The 6,304-nt window shown below is 40.6% G+C and overlaps 1 non-coding gene across 1 annotated transcript; it reads left to right on the top strand.

Moving 5' to 3' along the window:
- Positions 1-3,844: 3,844 nt before the first annotated feature.
- LOC149029347 (small nucleolar RNA R71) lies at positions 3,845-3,951 on the top strand. The gene has a single exon (XR_016171335.1). It is a non-coding gene; the product is annotated as a small nucleolar RNA R71 (small nucleolar RNA).
- Positions 3,952-6,304: the final 2,353 nt, after the last annotated feature.

Here is a 6,304-nt window from a genome sequence, read left to right as displayed (position 1 = left end):
TTCGGACGGAGGAGGAGACGCTAGCCCTCTCCACCATTGGTTTCTTCCCTTTACCCGAAGCATCAGCTACAGGCCTGATATTCCTGATACCCCTGTAAGAGGGATCGGGAGAGGGAAGAGAAGCCTCTTGATCTGCAGTCAAGACCCTGGGCGATCGTTGTTCGGCTGTCACAACAGCTCTAGCGGCCTTCACCCGCAGGCTTTCAGGGTTCGTTCTGGGAGGCACTGCAATGAAGAAGGACAAGAATCGGGAATTCAAGACATTTCACTTTAGTCAAATCAAAGGATGATGGTTAGAAGCTCACAATGAGCCAAGCCCCAAGATCTTGAAGGATGGAGTTATACTCCATTTCATATCCATGTATCTCTTGATACCACGGAATGGATTTGATCTTCCTGATGGCCGCCTCGTCTTCTTTGGATAAGGGAAGGCCCCGGTTACTTTCGGACGAAGAAGTAAACCTCCTCCAGGTGGTCGGGAAGTTAAGATCTGATGGAGGCGCTCGACAGAAAAAATATCGTTCGCGCCATCTTTTGTGGTTAGAAGGGCAAGTTCCTTTGGCGAGGATGCTGCCCCTCCAATCAAGTTCAACCCTATTGCGCTTGGAAAGAAAGACCCATCCGGGAGGATGGGAGATAGAAAGAACATGAAAATGTACAAAAAGAGAAAGAGATGGCGTGATGCCAAGCTCAAAACACAAACCCAAGAAGCCGACGATGAGACGCCAGCTATTGGGGAGGAGCATTCCGGGACAAATGTTCCAAGTGATTCAAAACTGCGGAAAATAAAGGATTAAAAAAGGGAAAGCGAACCCCGCTTTCCAGTGTATCTATATACAGAGAAAATTCACCCGGAAGGGATGAATCAACCCTCTCATCAGGGTGGGGAGCCCTAACCTGATATGAGGAAGGAAGGTCAAAATCTTGAACAGCGGAAAGAAGAGTTTCTCCATTATAAATGGAGGGAACAGAGCCAGGCCCACTATTGGACCCGGAGATTTGAGGTTGCCTAGAGGAATCAACGATCTTGGAAGATCCAGACTCGACAAGGACAGGGAGAAGTTTCGGTTTTTCTTTCAAAACCTTTTTGAGAAACTTTAGCGAACTCCTGCAAGAGGACGGTTAGGGTTTTGTTATCACTATCCGACTGTTCGGGGGCAGGAGAAGCAAAAGCATCACTGCTATCACCAGCATGGGGTACTAAAGAAGCCCTATCGTCCGCCATTACTCGTTTCATAAACTACAAAAGAAAAGATCGGTAAACTTACTGATTCGGTGAGACGGAAGCTTGAGAGCGAGGAAGGCGCGAAGCGACGACAAAGGTTCAAATTCCAGACAGGAAGAATGAAACCTACGAAGACAACGAACCGCTTTTAAAACTCCCGCACGAGTGTTCGGGAATCTGAACGATCGAGATTGATTCAAAATTGACGATCACGATTGAAAGACGTTTTGAAAGTTTGAACTCACGAATCCGAAATAGGCGTTCGGAAACCGTCGCTTGGATGACGTGAGCCACGACAGATCAACTGCAACGGAGACATGTGGCCTTACACTCACAACGCTCGAAAAAAAGTGACCACCGCATTAAATGTGATATGACATTTAATGAAGCACGCAGAGATCATCACTTGACGACGAACCCGATTTAAAAACCAAACCCTCGGGATCAACCGAACGCTGTGCGGGGGGCTCGTGATATGGAGAGTTTATGATCAGACCGGGTTCACACCTGGTCCGACCCTTGACCCCGATCGAGACGGAGAAAACCGAATCGCTCCCGAGCGAACCGGATCCAGAAGATGGCTTGCTGAAGAAGAAAGATTATTCTCTGCAAAGCGTGCCCTAATCTTACTTATGGATTAGGGTAATCACCCTGATGACAGCAGACTCAAACTGACGGCTGCGGATAATCATCATCAAAGGGATAACTATCGCATAACCTAACGGTTATCTCAGGAGTCCTCTACTAGCCCAAACTAGTAGAAGTCTATCGCTCAACGGGTCTTATTGATAAGATCCAACGACTACCCGAAGAAGGCTCAAGTGCATCCAACGAAGGAGATTCGAAGGTACACTCTATATAAACCTCACTACTATACATGGTGAGGGACGGATCAATTGATCAAGGAGAATATTATCTGGAGACTCGGTTCAGATACATACTGATAGACCTCAACTATCAGCGTCCTGCTATCTAGATCACCTTTCCCGTTTCTTCATTAGCTCTGTGCTTCTAGCAGAGCCGTTTGTGATTAAGTTCATCAACTGACTTAGCCTTCGGAGGTGGACTCCCGACCCCAGCGGTCGGGCCACATCTGACGCTTTTGTTTTGCAGGAGATTACGTGGAGATCCAAGGGCTGAGCAAATTTTGGACGCATCATGTGGAAAAGTGATAGGGTGGGTCCCACTTTTTACTTTTCCCAACTTTCCCACAAAGTCCCACCAAATATGTGGGGTTTTAAAATGGCATGGGGTGGGAAAGTTGGGCTGCCACATCAGCAGACAAGTTTCCTTGATTCAAGGAAACTTGTCTCCCACTTTCCCACCCCAAGCAACCAAACAATCTACCATTTTGGGATTTAAAGGAAAAGTGAGAAATCTACACTTTTTTCAAGAATTTTCCCACCCCACTTTATTCCAGCAAACAAACGCAGCCTTAGGAACATAAGGATTCTCATTTGAAATTTGCTCTTTTCTCATAGTTTCTGATAATGGTTCACCAAACTTAGGTACTACTAAAGCAACTGGCTCATCCTCAACTTCTATGGGTTCCTCAGACAAACTTTTATTAGGAGATACTTGAACAATATCCTCATCACAGTGGTCACTAATCTCGCTCTTTTCATTAATATGTGACTCACCTGTTAAATACCCTTTTCCACTTCTCAATGCAGACACATAATTAATTGAAGCTAAAGAAGAATGGGAGGATTCAACTTGGTTGACTTGATTTGGTAGTCCTTGTTGAATATGAATCCTAGGATTTAACTCAGGTTGGCTAGGCATTTTACCTTTTCTTGCTCAAACAAAGCACTTGCAAGAGTGGAAATTTGTTTTTCCATATTATGCATAGAAGTTATGAAGGTGCTGGAAAGTACTTCCATATTCTTCTCTAAGGAAGATAGACGAGAAAACTCTAGATTGTTCCCTATATTGAACCAAGGTGATGATTGATTTTATGCAATGTGAGGCATATGAAGCACAATAGGTGGATTGACAGGCCTAGCTAAATTGACATTCTGGAAATTTGGGGCTTGAGGGAACTAGACAGTTGGATTATGAGAAAATTGGGCACTTTGTTTTTTAGGGGCACCAAATTGATTTTGTGTGGAATAATTGCTTAATCCATTTTGATATTGCCCTTGAGACCATGAAATGTTAGGATGATTCTTCCACCCAAATTTATACTTGTTACTATACGGGTTTGGAAGCATCGCACTGACATTTTCATGTTGGCCTACAGAATAGCTAGGACATTCCTCAATTACATGTGTAAGAGACTGACACCATGCACATATAACAATAGATTTGTCAATAAAATGTGTTTGACTTGGTGGTGGTGGTGCAACTTTAACTACCAAAGTCTCTAACTTTTTCAAAAGACTATCTATTTGTGCTTCCTTGTGAACTTAGCTATCAACAAAATATCCCCTACTAGTCCTTTCAGATTCTTGGGTTGACTCCCATTCTCTAGTTCTATCTGCTAGGTCTAAAAGAAATTCCCAAGCTTCGGAATCATCAGTGAACGATGTAAATCCAATGGGGCACATAGATTCTAAAAGTTACTTTATTTGATAATCGATACCCTCATAAATTATTTGGCATAAATGCCATAATTCTATACCATGGTGAGGGCATTCTTTGAGAAGGCTTTGGAACCTCTCCATTACCTTAGCAAAGGACTCATTGGGTTTTTGACGAAATTGAAGAATATCATTTCTTATTTTATTCGTATTGGAAAAAGGAAAGAATTTTTTCAAGAATAGGACAGTGAATTGTTCCCATGTGGTAATGCTATCTCGCGGTAAGCTATAAAGCCACTTTTTGGCTTGGTCCTTTAATACAAATGTAATAAACTGTAGTCTTACAGCATCATCAGTGAGTTGTTGTACCTTCATAAGGATACAAACCTCCTCAAACTCCCTAAGGAACAAATATGCATCTTGATCAGGTAATCCATGAAATTGGGATAACATAGACAACTAATGAGATTTAAGTTCAAAATTATTACCCCTCACATCAGGTAAACGCATACAAGAGGGTTGTGCAGATCGAGTTGGATAAAATCTATCTCTAAGACTCTTAAGTGGAGGTGGTGGAGATAGGTCTTCCATGGTCAAGGTAAACACTCGGACAATTCTATTTGTGGAATCACGAGTCTAGACACACATGCACTAGCCACCTAATGCAATTAAAGGCTGTAATGAGAGAATGAATTTTTTTTTTTTACAAAATAAAGTAACTAAAGAAGAAAAGAAAATAATAAAAATAAAAGGGAAAGTAGTGAATTTCCCCACCACAAAGATTGAAACAATGATTCCAAGCTGTAAGGTTGCCGTATAGCTGAGCGCTGTATAGGTTTGACAGCAAGGGAATTCGTATAGTGTTAGGAGTCACCTACAACCGAATCCCGGGATTCTACGAAGAGAGTGGGGACTACTATACGTTTTTGTTTCTACTCTAGTTAAGAGTAATATCTTTGAATTTTTTTTCTTAAAACACTTCGATTTACCTAAGAATGAGAAAAATAAAATGGACTAATACCTCCCCGGCAACGGTGCCAAAAACTTGTTTGTGAAATTAAAAGTAACTGCAAGCGCACGGTATCATGTAGCTAACCGGTCGATCCCAAGGAGATATGCCACTTTAGAATTAACTTCTTAATGATAATGCGAGAGTGCAATGATTAAAATTTGTTAATTACTTAATTAAACTAAACAAACGGTCCTAATCCATATATCTAATGCGATCGAATTGAAACGAAAATTAAAACAAACATAATCAACGCATAATTAATAAAGATAGAAAAAAATGCGAATAATAAATAAATATAAATAAAAGGGAAGTGATCCGAGTGTCAGCTCTGGATTTAGGGAAGGAGAGTATAATAATAATGACTTTGACTGTGGACCCTTTGCCGTAGCTTACAGTCCACCGATCGGGGGAACGGATATTAGAGAAAAGAAATTGTAGAAAAGAAATAATCAAAGCAATAAAAGGAAAGGGAAACCTTAACCAAAGAAAGGCACGATTGTAGGCATCTCTGATCAAGGATCCAGGGGAAGGGAGAACAATAAATAAATGTTGAAAGTAAATAACAGAATAATAAACGGAAAGGGAAACATTAACTAAAGAGAGGCACGACTGTAGGCATCTCTGATCAAGGACCCAGGGGAAGGGAGAACAATAAATAAATGCTGAAAGTAAATCCTAAATTAAGAATATGGAGGGGTAGATAGAAGCGGGAATGGAGGGAGGAGAGAAGATTATTAAAGAATGTTACTTGCAAATTGAACAAACGATTCGAATCTCAACCAACCCAAACAACCAGATCTAGATCTACAATGATCTAGATCTGACTCAACCAATTAGGGTTTTGACGTACTAATCAAACTGACTTAGAGAGATCAAATGCACAATTCCACCGTTGGATTTGAGGATCAAGAAGTCATGAAGCTCTCTTCTAGAAATCAACTCGATCGGACACTGGATGACTGTTCGATGAAGGGCTTGATCGAAATTGAACAGAAACATTCAAAAACGGGATTTTTCCTTCTTCCTTATCTGAATATAATTCTTTTTCCTCTTTTTCTTTCTTTAATCAAATCACAAATAAGAAATAAGATATTGAGGTATGCAAGGACTCTTTTTTCCATTTGGACTCTCTTAATAATATCTCTGTAAATTTGATTGATAATTTATAATCTCAGCCATAGATCAAATTTGTCTTTTTTATCTCTTAAATATTTCGAAGTTGGTCCATAATCACATCTCTAGTCCATCATACTCCAGATCAGGTCCATTTTCGCATTTGAGAATTTGAATGGACCTCTTGACGTATAAAATTGCATGATTCATACCCAAAACTCCAAATATTTGCTTAAATGTTGAAAAGTCCTAAAATCTGCAAAAACAACATAAAACCCAAGATAGCTCCATTCTAAGTGTGTAAAATGCATGCTTTATGCCCTAAGATTTTACATATAAATGTGCTCATCACATGGGGTATGCTGTTTTTTATTTTTTATTTTTTTGGATCTAAGGTTCATTTGGGCCAGCTTACGTGCACCTTGACTACAT

Source organism: Hakea prostrata, chromosome 1, assembly GCF_041222555.1.
Source record: "Hakea prostrata isolate BN-2017 chromosome 1, UWA_Hpros_2, whole genome shotgun sequence".
NCBI lineage: Eukaryota > Viridiplantae > Streptophyta > Magnoliopsida > Proteales > Proteaceae > Hakea > Hakea prostrata.
Note: the sequence above shows the minus strand (reverse complement) of the source record. Positions and strands in the feature narration are given on the sequence as shown.